Raw genomic sequence first — 13,513 nt, 5'->3', positions numbered from 1 at the left:
AAGCGATGTTCATTACATGGTTATTTATAATAGCAGAAAACAGTGAATGTGTTAGTACAAACTGCATTGAGACATGTGAGCTTCTGTGGGCAGTGTCAGATTTGCTGTGTCATCTGTCTTCAGAGACATAGACCAATTTAATTAACAAGGCCAGGACTGGGAGAAGGGATAGGCAGAGGGAAAGGAAGATGTGATGAGAGACGGAGGAAGGAAGGGACAAGGGGAGAGGCAGGAATGGAATCAGGGAGAGACAGAGAAAGAAACAAAAACAGAGACAGGGACAGAGACTGTTACGTGATACGTGGTGAATCAATGTCTGTGGAATAAAGATTCAAAAGGGAGAATGAGTCAGATACAAGAGTGGATTCGGAGGCAGGTCCCCCGCTCCCTGTTTTCATTAGAACTCACTGGCCCTGGAGCACCCACCGTTAGGACCCAGGCCACATGGAGTGGGCAGCTGGCAGCAGGGTTGAGGAGTGGGAGGGCAGGCAGGAGCAGGGCTATTGGCACAGCTGCTGAGTCCCAGGTGGTTGGGGAGAGAAGAGGAAGTCCCAGGGCTGTGCTGGCTCTGTTATGGGCTGGAGGAGCAGGGAAGGGGCTCAGGTCATAGGTAGGGGGAAGGATGCTGTGTTCTAAGCCCTGCATTATGACATTATGGGTGTGGAATTCACTGCCTTAGCTTATCCTTTCTAATTGCATCACCCACCTTCCGTTAACTCCTGTGTTTGCTGCAGGATCCTGTTAACAGATAATCATTAGGAAATCCTGTTTTAGGGTTATAAATGCCTTTGGATAGTTTCTTAGGATGATTTTATAACTTACCCTTCAATAATTATTTCAAGTTGATTATTTGCATGCATAATCCAGATCTCAGGGGATGTATTTTATTCCTTTCAACCTCTTGGTTGGTTGGTGTGTGACAGGGGGTGGGAGTGGGTGGGTGTGGCATGCTCATGGTGGATAATGTCCTTTGGTGGCTCAGAGTTTCTGCTGCGACGAACTGAGTTCAGTTGGAGGATTGCTTTGCTTTTCCATCCCGCTCTTCTGTTCTGCACTGCAGCATCCCAAGCAGCCTTTTCATTGGATACCCTTGCCCCAAACCTCACACCCACACAGTCTGCGTGAGCAGCAGCCTTGCTGAAGGCTCGGTACAACAGACAGCTTTCACACCCTGCCCAGCCCTTCTCCACCACACACTCCCAGCTCCCTCCTCTCCTTACCACTCCAGGTTCCCTTCAGAGGCCCAGTTCTCTTCCTTGAATTTAAAGAAGTAATTGAAGTCTCCACCCTTGCCTCACCTCAGAGTCTACCTTGTTACACCCACAGCATCCTTAACGTGCCTAATAAACAAAGGGCTACTGGTTTTTCAATTTTTTAGTAGCAACGAACCAGCAAGGACTCTGAAATAGGAGGCTGTCTTAGGTTGAGTTTTTGGAAGCAGACTCTGAGAAGAGGATTCCTATAAAAATTATTTATTTAAGAAGTGTTCCTAGAAAAAACCATTTAGGAGTGGGCGGGAAAGAGGGACCAGGAGAGAAAGAAGGCCAGGCAAAGGAACGGCAGCAGGCAGAGTCCGGGGAAGGCTGCTTTGGCTGTCTCTCCTGGGAACTCAGGAGACACTTTCCAATTTCCCTCACCAGGAAGCAAGAGCCAGAGGATTGTATTCCCATGTTTGTCAGTCACTTGTTAAGGGCTGTCCCAGGGGGATGTTAATTCCCAGGCTCTCCACCAAGAGATGCAGGTGCAGGCTGTTGGGAGTGAAGGTGCATGGGGAGCTGGTGGACACAGTAAATGGTCCAGGGATCTGAGGGGCTACGGGCAAGGCACCAACAGCATCTGCCGTGAGTCTTTCCTTCTTCCCTCCCTTACTCAACTTCATGAGTGGAAAGGCAGTTGTGTGAACAATTTCCTCATTGATGTGAGTTCTGCCACTCTGTAGAAAACAGAAGCAGCTTGGTCAGGTGAGGTGGCGCACATCTGTAATCCCAGCACTTTGTGGGGATGAGGTGGGAGGATTGCTTGAGGCCAGGAGTTCAAGACAAGCCTGAGCAACATACGGAGACTTCATCTCTACAAAAAGTAAAAAAATAAAAATAAATTATCCTGGTGTGGTGCTGAGCACCCATGGTCCTAGCTACTTGGGAGGCTGTGGCAGGAGGGTTGCTTAAGCCCAGGAGGTGGAGGCTGCATTGAGCTATGATAGTGCTACTGCACTCCAGCCTGGACAACAGAGAGAGACTTGTCTCTAAAAACAAACAAACAAACAAACAAAAGCGACAGCTATCCTGGAGCTAGCTTGCTTACTCAGGAGGACAAGAGCGACTCCTCCAAGCCCTTCTCCCATTTTCTGACTCCTGTCTGGCATGACTTAGCTCTCAGGATGACTGCAGCTTCCAGATTGCTCAGCATCAGAAGAAAAGGGTGAGCATTCACATCAAATCAGCGGTCTGTTTCTCAGAAATTCCACGTGGAGTTGCTCAGCTCCCCTTCTAGATGGGGGCTTCTCTGGTTATCTCCGAGAAAATGCCCCAACCCCAGGTCACAGAGCCCTGGGCGCATAGGAGCTACTATACTGTCCTCCTTCAGAACCTGCCCCATCTGCCCTGAGTTTGCCAGATGCGAGGGGGTAGCTTATCCTGTTTGAGACACAGCTGTCCTGTTTGGGGCTCTCTGCCTACACTGGAAGCAAGGTAGCCAGTAGTTGTTAATCAAGTCCTACCCTTTTGGGGATCCCTCTGACTGGAGACGAGAAATCTGCTGTTTTCCTCCTTCAGGAACTCAACCTCAGGTGCGGGAGTCATGTCCACCTTGATTCCAGGAGTCCGAGCTGGGGCTGCTATTGTGAACTCTGCTACCCTGGGTTATTTCTCAATAGCACTCAAGATTGCCTCCCTCTCCTCCTTCCCCAGCATTAACTCCAGTAATGAGGGAATGTGGGAGAGGTTTATCCAGATCTTGGCAATCAATGCTTTTCCAATAGACTTTTGCTTGCTCTAACTGAGCTGGATTCTCTTTCCCCAGTTCAATAGCACCTTCTTAGCTGCTTTTTGTGAAAGTGTCACTGGTCTGAACAAACACGCAGAGAATTCCTCTTGACTTGCCACATAACTGAATACCGACTGTGTCAGGCAGTCGGCCAGCGGTATGGAGGCTCCTGAAAACCAGAGGCTGCTGCAGACATAGAGCGAGGCCCACAGACTGCCTGCAGTTTCTTAGGCTTCTCCCCTCAGGTACTTGCCCACCTTCTAACATCTGTGCATCATGGGTAGCGACATGGAAAACATATGCCTTTATATCTTCTTCCTTCTCAAAGCCTCAAAATGACAGTGGAGAAATGACAACAAATAAAACCATAAATGTATAAGGACAGAGACTTTCAGAGAGGATATAGAAATAGATCATGAATGTCAAGAAAATTTTGGAAGGTGATCAATTAAGTCCGTGGTAATTTACTTAGAAGAGCAGAGAAAGTTGAAATTTAAACCTAAAAAGAGGGGTGGTACCCAGTGAAAAGAAGTTGGTAGATTTCTTACTGCAGGACCCCTATTGGAATACCCCTGAAGATAGGGATGAGGGTGATACAGGAGTTAAAAAGGAATTATTTAGGCAGATAGTGAGGGTAAGGAAGTCCTCGGTAAGCTTTTCCTTTTAATGAAAAGCAGCCTCTAAATCATTTTCTTTTCTAACAGAGAGCAGCCGGTAAAATCAAGCTGCAGACATAGAAAGGCAGGCTAGAAGCTTGCATGGGTGAATGCTGGCAGTTGAGGCAATAGGAAAGGGGCTACTGGATACTAGGTATGTTCAAAGTGATGACTCCATCTTCCCTTTTCCTTGCCAACCACGTGTGCGGTTGGGAGAAGATAACATGGCCCCAGTCACACAAAGACTCCATTTGCATAAAGAAGATTAGGGTGGGGTGGCCGGCTTCCCCACACGCTATATAAACATCACACTAGGTCCAACCAATCTTCGGGCCCTGTGTAAATCAGACACCGCGTCCTCAAGCCTGTGTGTGAAACCCTGTGCGCTCTGCCGCGGGCCAGAAGTTCCGCTTGGGCGCCTCTCTCTCTTGCAGAAGAGAGAGCCATTTTCCTTTCTCTTTCTTTTGCCTATTAAACCTTCATTTATTTTTTATTTTATTTTATTATTTATTTATTTTTTTTTTTTTGAGACGGAGTCTCGCTCTGTCGCCCAGGCTGGAGTGCAGTGGTGTGATCTCAGCTCACTGCAAACTCCGCCTCCCGGGTTTACGCCATTCTCCTGCCTCAGCCTCCCGAGTAGCTGGGACTACAGGCGCCGCCACCACGCGCAGCTAATTTTTTTTTATTTTTAGTAGAGACGGGTTTTCATTGTGTTAACCAGGATGGTCTCGATCTCCTGAGCTCGTGATTCACCCGCCTTGGCCTCCCAAAGTGCTGGGATTCCAGGCGTGAGCCACCGCGCCCGGCCACTAAACCTTCACTCTTAAACTCACTTCTTGTGTGTGTCCATGTCCTCGATTTCCTTGGCGTGAGGCAATGAACCTCGGGTATTACCCCAGGCAATGACAAAGCTTCAAGGGGTGGGGCTGAAAATGGGAGACACATCTTGGCTATCTGTTCGAGGAGCAAAGAGACTCCCAGATGTCTACCCCATTTCTGCACAAGCCAGGCAACTATCCACTATAGCTGGAGGGGATGGGACATTCAAATGAGGAGATGCTAGTGTTGGAGATGCCAGGTGCAGTTGAGATCAGGGAACTATACTGAAAATGGGCACTAAGTGGACGTCTACCTGTGGATGGCAAACCCTCCAACTCGCTTTCCCTGCTCAGCAGCCAGCATGATGGCAGAGCTTATAGTTTCCAGGAAGAAGAATGGAAGATTCCTCTAGGGATACTGACTAGGCCAAGAGAAAAGACCTACTAACACAGGTTTCCCCAGTGAAACAGCTGGGTCCCCACCCGACTAGCCTACTGTGAAGTCCACTGGCAGATGAGCCTCACCCATACACACAGAACTTGAAATTACCATTTTGGTCCCTTTACTATTATGTCTGAGTAGGTAGATTAGCATCACTTGACATCAGAGGGGAGTTTCTAACATGAAAGACAGAGGCATAAATGAATCAACCACCCAACCAGCCACAGTAGAGGAAAACAGACTACAGAAAGCAAAATAAAATTTCAAGAAAATCCTAAACCTTGTAAGTCTGGTATCTGTGAAAACTATGACATAGTAAGCTATACAAAGGAATATATAGCCAGGCGTGGTGGCTCACGCCTGTAATGCCAGCACTTTGGGAGGCCAAGGCGGGCAGATCACCTGAGGTCAGGAGTTTGCGACCAGCCTGACCAACATGGAGAAACCCTGTCTCTACTAAAAATATAAAATTAGCCGGATGTGGTGGTGCACGATTGTAATCCTAGCTACTTGGGAGGCTGAGGCAGGAGAATCGCTTGAACCTGGGAGGCAGAGGTTGCAGTGAGCCGAGATTGCACCATTGCACTCTAGCCTGGGCAACAGGAGCAAGACTCTGTCTCTCACACACACAAAAGGGAATATCCAAAGAATAAAAGCTCTTGAAAATTTAAAGTACCATCTGTTGGGTAATATGCTCACTACCTGGGTGATGGGATCTTCTGTAACCCAAACCTCAGCATCATACAATATACCCATGTAACAAACCTGCATATGAAACCCCTGAATCCAAAATAAATGTTGAAAAAAAGGAAAATTCAAAATATGATAGCAGAAATCTTAAAAAATCAACAGATGAATTGGAATATAATTTGAGGAATTCTCTGAGATAGTAGAAGAAAAATAGAAACAGAAAATGAAAAAAAAGAAAAGGTAAGAAAATTCAAGGCTTAGCCCAGAAGATCTAATAACTAACTTTCACAGAGAAGAGAGAAAATGAGGGAAAGAAATGATCACTAGATTTCTTTATCTGTAGACTAGACAGAATTTTTAAAAGAGGGAATAACCTAATGCCTGTTGCTGGGAAAATAGATAACTAAATTGTGGTATCTTCACACAACAGACTGCTACGCTGCAATGAAAAGGTAATGAACTATAGCCACGTATATAGGTAATTCTTAGGAACAATTTGAATGAAAGGCAAACCGTGGAAGAGTGCCATCTCTGTGCAATGCCATTTCTATGATGTTCAAAATAAAGCAAAAGTGAATGAGGTGGCCAGGCGCGGTGGCTCACGCCTGTAATCCCAGCACTTTGGGAGGCTGAGGAGGGCAGATCACAAGGTCGGGAGATTGAGATCATTCTGGCTAACACAGTGAAACCCCGTCTCTACTAAAAAAAATACAAAAAAATTAGCTGGGCGTGGCGGCGGGTGCCTGTAGTCCCAGCTACTCCAGAGGCTGAGGCAGGAGAATGGCATGAACCCAGGAGTGAGCCGAGATCACGCCACAGCACTCCAGCCGGGGGGACAAAGCGAGACTCTGTCTCAAAAAAAAAAAAAAAAAAAAAAAGTGAATGAGGTATAGTTTAGCAATACATACACATTTAGTGAAACAATAAAAAGAAGCAACATAATTGGGGAAAAAGTCATGAAAGTGATTATGTAGCTGGTAGGGGATGAGGCATGGCAGGCAAGGGAGAAGATGGAATGAAATCAGAAAAAGTCAGTACACGATGATTCAAGGCATTGGGCATGTTCCATTTCCTAAGTTGGGTGATAGGTTCTTGGGAATTTGTTTTACTACTATGTTTCATAACTTAAATTACCTGTATGTTAAGTGTCTCTCTCTCTCTCTCTCTCTCTCTCGTTCTCGCTCTTGCTCTCTCTCTCTCTCTCACACACACACCCCAAATAATATAATAAGATTTCCCTGAATTAAGGATGTGAGTTTTCAGATTAAAATGGCCTAACAGTCCAATGCTATGAGGGAAAAAATACTATTCCAAAGCATATATGAAATTTCAGAGCATCAGAGATAAAGACTATCATAACAGCAGGAAAAATAGTTCACATGAAAAAAACTAAGAATCAGAATCGCATTGGTGTTCTCATTAGCAAGACTGGAAATGGAAGACAACAGCCCGTCTAAGATTCTGAAGGAACAAGATTCCTACCTAGAATTCTAGACCCGACAAAGTAACATATGAGAGAGCAGAAGTAAGACACACTCAAGACAAGTTAGACCTCAAAAATTTTATCTTCCACCTACCCTTTCTCAAAAGGAGAGCATGTACTCCACCAAAAAGAGCCAGTAAATAGAGGAAATCATGGAAACCATGGAAACACAGATTCCAATACAGGAAAGAAACAAAAAAGAATACAAAGAGTGTTAGTCCAACGAAGTCCCCCCAAAACTACTGGAAGCAGGCATAAAGCACAAGAGATCTAGGTTGGAGGATAACAACAAGACATCTCCAGGAGAAATTTCTCCATGAAAAACATGCACCTGGTCAGTTTTCTAATATTTAAGTGTATTGAGAGGAGACTTACAGTTCTGCATGACAGTTTCAAGAAACTAAGCCCCAAACAAACAAAGCAAGAGAGAAAAGAAAAGAAAAAGGAGGCTATTAAGCCCAAAAGTTGTACAGGAAAGGATATATAAATATATTATGTGGCTCAATAGCATATAATAGTTATGTAATTCTGATAATGTGAAATATTGACTGAAACAGAAGCTATAACTATATGGGAAAATAAAGGCAAGTGGAAGTATGTTTAAAGGAATTTCTAAAGTGAAAAGAATCAACCAAAATACAAGTACAGGCTATATAGCCCTGAACAAAAACTAGATGAGGACAATAGAAGACAGGTAATTACAGCCACTTTCACTCATCAGCATAGACAGAAGAGTTCTGAAGAAAATGTTAGCAAGCTGAATACGGCAGAATCAAGCTGGTCTTTAGTAATGCAAAATCGATCCAACTTAAAAATGCTGTATTAATATAAATCATCACAATATAGACTAAAGGAGAAAATCTACATGATTATCTTGATAGGCAAGGAACAAATATTTGATGAAACTTAGCAGTTATTTAAGTTAAAAACAATCTTAGCCAACCAGAAGTAGGCAATTTCTTTAACTTGATGAAAATGCTCTACTAATAATTTACATCAGATAGAATACATAATAATAAAGTTTTAAAGTGATTCACTTTGAAATCAGGAAGATGACAAAGGTGTCCTCTAATACCTTTCTATCCAACATTGTATTTGGAGAGCCTAGTCAGTGAAGACAAGAAAAAGAAATAAAACTGCATCACCCTTAAAAGGACCTTTGTGAGAACATTGGGCCCACCTGGATAATCCAGGAACCTCTCTCCATCTTAAGATCCTTAATTTAGTCACATATACAAAGTCCTTTTTGTCATGTAAAGTACCATAGTCACAGATTTGGGGAATTGGGACACGAGGGGAATTGGGCCATGAACATCTTTAGGGTGCTGTTATTTTGCCTACTGAACATCACTTCCATGCAATTATTCACAGGTTATATGATTGTTTACACAGAGAAAGCCAAGATAATTGACAAAAAGGCTTTTAGAATCAATAGGAGAGTTTACCAAGTGATTCAATTGTTTTCAAGCGGTTCAGACACAGAAAATACAATTTTTAAAAAGATGTCATTTATAACATCAAGAAAGAAAGGATAAAGTACCTTGCAATAAAGATAACAAAAGATGTTTAAAACCTTTATGAAAAAATTCTAGAAAGTGATGAAAAAATCTTAAATATAACCTATTAAATAAACAGAAAAACATATTATGAACGTGGACATAAAAATGTAATATTATAAAGATGTCAATTCTCCACAGGAATGTATAGATTTTATTGCAGTTCTCTTTTTGATTTATTTTATTATTATTATTTTTTTGGAGACGGGAGTCTCACTCTGTCACCCAGGCTGGAGTGCAGTGGCATGATCTCAGCTCACCACAACCTCCTCCTCCTGGGTTCAAGTCATCTCCTGCCTCAGCCTCCTGAGTAGCTGGGACTACAGCCGCGCCACCACACCCAGCTAATTTTTTGTATTTTAGTAGAGATGGTGTTTCACCATGTTGGCCAGCTGGTCTTGAACTCCTGAGCTCAGGCAATCCACCCACCTCGGCCTCACAAAGTGCTAGGATTACAGGCATGAGCCGCCATGCCCGGCCGATTTTACTGCAGTTCTAATCAAAATTCTAACATATTTCTTTGGAACTTAAGCTGATTCTAAAATGTAGATAGAAATATATAAGAACAGATAAGACACAATGAGAAGTAGAGAATGGGTGAACTCACCATAGCATACAACAAGACATATTAAGTATGGTAATTAAGGCAGTGTGGGCCTGGCATCATGGCTCACTCCTGTAATCCCAGCACTTTGGGAGGCTGAGGCAGGCGGATCACCTGAGGTCAGAAGTTCAAAACCAGCCTGACCAACATGGAGAAACCCCGTCTCTACTAAAAATACAAAATTAGCCAGGCATGTTGGCACATGCCTGTAATCCCAGCTACTCGGGAGGCTGAGGGAGGAGAATTACTTGAACCCGGGAGACGGAGATTGTGGTGAACTGAGATCACGCCATTGCACTCCATCCTGGGCAACAAGAGTGAAAGTCTGTCTCAAAAAAAAAAAGAAAAGAAAAGAAAAAAAAAAGTGTGCCATTGAAACAAAGATATATAACTGGACCATCAGCACAGAATACAGAGCCCAGAAACACACCCATAGATTGATATCTGATATATATGACACAGTGACATTGCAGGTAAGTGGAGAAAAGATAGACTTTTCAAAAAGTGATGAGTAATAAGTTATTCATGTAGAAAAAATAAAACAAAATTGGAATTCTCAGACCAAATAAAATTCCAAGTGGAATTCAGGAATCTAGTTAGAAAACTTTTAGAATGTGGGAATATATCTACACTCTTGGGTTAGAGTAAAGATTTACTAAAATACAAAAAGCACAACTCATAAGGAAAAAAGTTGATAGTTAACATCAGTGAAATTAAAAACACCTGGATTCCGAAAACCATCCTTAATGCGGTGAAAAGAGGGCAGGCACGGTGGCTTATGCCTGTAATCCCAGCAGTTTGGGAGGCTAAGGCGAGAGGATTGCTTGAGGCCAGGAGTTCGAGATCAGCCTGAGAAACATAGTGAGACTCCATCTTTACGAAAAAAAAGAAGAAAGAAATGTCTAACTCCAGATTAGGGGAAAATGTTTGCAATATACATAATTGACAAAGGATTTGAATCCAGAACATATAAATAACTCATAAATCGATAATTTTTTAAAAACCTGGAAAATGGGTAAAAGTCAAACAGGTAAATCTTAGAATAAGAAACCAAAATGGACAATAAATGTATGAAAAGATAATCTCATTAAGAATCAGGGAAGTGCACACTAAACTGCAATAAAGCACCATTTTAAATGCATCAGATTGGGAAAATGGAAAAGTCTGACAATTGCAGATGTTGGTAGCTAGATGGAGCAATGGGAACTCTCATACACTTGCAGAAGTAAGTGTAAATTGGCGCAAGTACTTTGGAGACTCAGTAGGCAATATCTAAAGGTCAAGTGCTTATGTCCTGCAACTCAGCACTACCACTCCTATCATGTACAAGAGGAGACATTTGCAAGAAAGTTCATTGTAACATTGTTTGTAACAATAAAAAAAAAAAGAGAAGAAAATCACCCAAATGTCCACCAACAGGTGAATGGGTACATACATTGTGGTATATTCATATAATGAGACACTGTACAACAAAATAAATTAATGAACCACAACTAGATGTGCCACTGTGAATTACTGTCAAAAACATAATGTTAAGTTAGAAAAGCAAGTTTCAGAAAGTATTGTACCATTTTTATAAAACTTAAAAACATGAAAAGTAATATATATTTTACAATATAGACATATATCTATTAGTTAGGCTGGTGCTTTTTTTTGTTTGTTTGTTTTTTTGAGATAGAGTCTTGCTGTCACCCAGGCTGGAGTACAGTGGCGCGATCTCAGCTCACTGCAAACTGCCACCCGGGTTCAAGCGATTCTCCTGCCTCAACCTCCCGAGTAGCTGGGATTACAGGCATGCACCACCACACCAGGCTAATTTTTGTATTTTTAGTAGAGGTGGGGTTTCACCATGTTTGCCAGGCTGATCTCAAATGCCCGACCTCAGGCTATCCGCCGGTCTCGGCCCCTCAAAGTGTTGGGATTACAGGTGTGAGCCACCGCGCCTGGCCCAAAAACTGCAATTACCTTTGCAGCAACCTAATAGTAAAAGTATAAAAAGATACATAGGAATAACAAACACCAAATTCAGGATGTGATTCCCTTTTGGCAGGAGGAAATGAAATCGAGGGGGGTAACACAGAGCTAAAACTTTAGATTTAATGCTTTATTTCTCAAGTTGGATGATGGGTATCATTATTACTTGGACTATTTGTATAATTATTTGTATTATGTGGAATGACATGTGTCACTTAAGTAGCATCATATGCTTATTATTCAGAAACTTGGAAGGAAATGAGGAATTGGGAGTTGGGAAGTGAAAGAAAATACAGGGGATTCCTGTTTTCTTAAACCTGGCCCTCCTGGTTGACCTTTTAAACTATATTATTACCACTCAAAAAAAGTCAATACTGTAAAAATAATGAAACTTTGAGCCAGGGAGTAATACATGATATGCTTCTGGAAGATCTCCATTTTCATGATTTTTTCATTTTTAGTTTTTTTTTTTTTTTTTTTTTTTTTTTTTTTTTTTAAGAGACAAGATATCCACCAGGCACAGTGGCTCAATTACTGCCTGTAATTCCAGCAGTTTGGGAGGCTGAGGCGGGTGGATGGCTTGAGCTCAGGAGTTTGAGATCAGCCTGGGCAACATGGCGAAACCCTGTCTCTACAAAAAAAAAAAAACAAAAAAACAAAAATTAGACCAGTGTGGTGGTGTGCACCTGCAATCCCAGTACTTGGGAGGCTGAGGCAGGAGAATCACTTGAACCTGGGAGGCAGAGGTTGCGGTGAGCTGACATCGCACCACTCCGTCTATCAGTGAGCTATCATAGCTCACTGCAGCCTAAACTCCCGGGGTCAAGAGATCCTCCTGCCTCAGCCTCCTGAGTAGCTGGGACTAGGAGGGTGAGCCGCCGTGCCAGGCTAAGATCTCCATTTTTAGACGCTTTATCTCAGTGTATTCAAAATATGGTTCTTGGACAAGTGTGAGTTAGTGATCTGGTGTGCCATGAACTAAATACAGTACTGACCCTAAGTGTTTGGGAACTTTTACTACAATTTTAGAGTGATTTTATTTATGCTGAATCAAAAATTTAAAAAATGAAGCTTGTATTTTGTATTCTATAATTTACTATAATATCATTTTTTTCTGGAAACAAACTCTTATTTCACAAAAGTGTTGTTTGAAATGAATTAAAATGAACAAAAACCCAACTGGTTTTGCACAAGTAGTTTGAGATATATTGCTCTATCTTACTCAATATTGATGTGTATGTGATTCCTTTTTCTATAATGTGAAGTTTTTTTTGTTGTTGTTCTTAGGAGATCTTGTGCTCTACTCCTAAAATATTAATGTCATGTGGGATTCCAGAATTGTTTTGTTTTGTTCCAGATATTTGCCATGCATATGTAAAGATGTGGCCATTCTCTGCATGCTCTTTCCTCAGAGACACATGTAAATAGAGTTGTAATTTCCTGTTGGTAAACAGCAAATATTTAAATTTAGAATCAGGTGGTAAGGCTGATATGTCGAAGGGTAATAAATTGGATTGCCTTCAAAGCGATACCTTTTCCAGTTAACTGTTAACTCACCAGTTTACTGCTGTTCTTTTCTTTCTTTTTTATGCTTCATGAACTTGTGTGACATCTTTGTACAGGAGCCATGTGCTAATCTCTGCACTGTTCCAATTTTAGTGTTTGTGTTGCCAAAGCAAGCACAGCTTTTCTTAATCATATCAAATATTACATGGTATGTGAAAACAGTATAGATCTGGCTTAAGGTATTTCACGGATGACAAATAAACCTCATGTTATAGGGGAATGAAAGATATAAATTAATAAAACATGATCATGATAAGAATAAACAAACTAAATCTCCTCTCCAGTGCTTGGCAGCACACTCCAGGAGAGGGTTCAGGCTGTGTGTGGCCCCCAGCAGGTGCTCAGAGATGGCTTAATGGCCTCGGTGACAACAGGAGTGCAGACTGCATGGGATTCTGCCTCTGCAGATGCAGAACAGTAGGGGCCTCTGATGTGCTCGAACATCTGTTTTGGATCTCCATTTCTCCTCAAGAAGAGACTCCTTTTTAAAAATTATTTTTTTGAAGCTGGATTACTTAGAGTCCTTTCCAGAGTCCTCTTACACCTGCCACTTCTCAAGGGAATATTTTGGGCATGATCTTTTAATCTTTCTGGAAAGCTAACAAAACATTACCTATGCCAGGCCTTGTACCAGGAACACCCCATTCTTTCCATCATTGTGCTTTTTAAAGGACTTTATCATTTGCTCTCTGGGTTCATTTAACTCTTAACTTACACTGATTTAACATCTTTGCTATAT

The 13,513-nt window shown here is 42.1% G+C and overlaps 1 long non-coding RNA gene across 1 annotated transcript in view; it reads right to left on the bottom strand.

Annotated features, from left to right (window-relative positions):
- Positions 1-1,477: 1,477 nt before the first annotated feature.
- The window catches only part of LOC139358818 (uncharacterized), a 36,849-nt gene continuing 24,813 nt past the window's right edge, over positions 1,478-13,513 (bottom strand). The window contains exon 4 of the long non-coding RNA XR_011614322.1: positions 1,478-2,070. This is a non-coding gene — a long non-coding RNA (uncharacterized lncRNA). The remainder of the gene's footprint in view (positions 2,071-13,513) is intronic.

This window comes from Macaca nemestrina, chromosome 15 (assembly GCF_043159975.1).
Source record: "Macaca nemestrina isolate mMacNem1 chromosome 15, mMacNem.hap1, whole genome shotgun sequence".
NCBI lineage: Eukaryota > Metazoa > Chordata > Mammalia > Primates > Cercopithecidae > Macaca > Macaca nemestrina.
The sequence above is the reverse complement of the archived record's forward strand: the minus strand, read 5'-3'. Positions and strand labels throughout refer to the sequence as shown.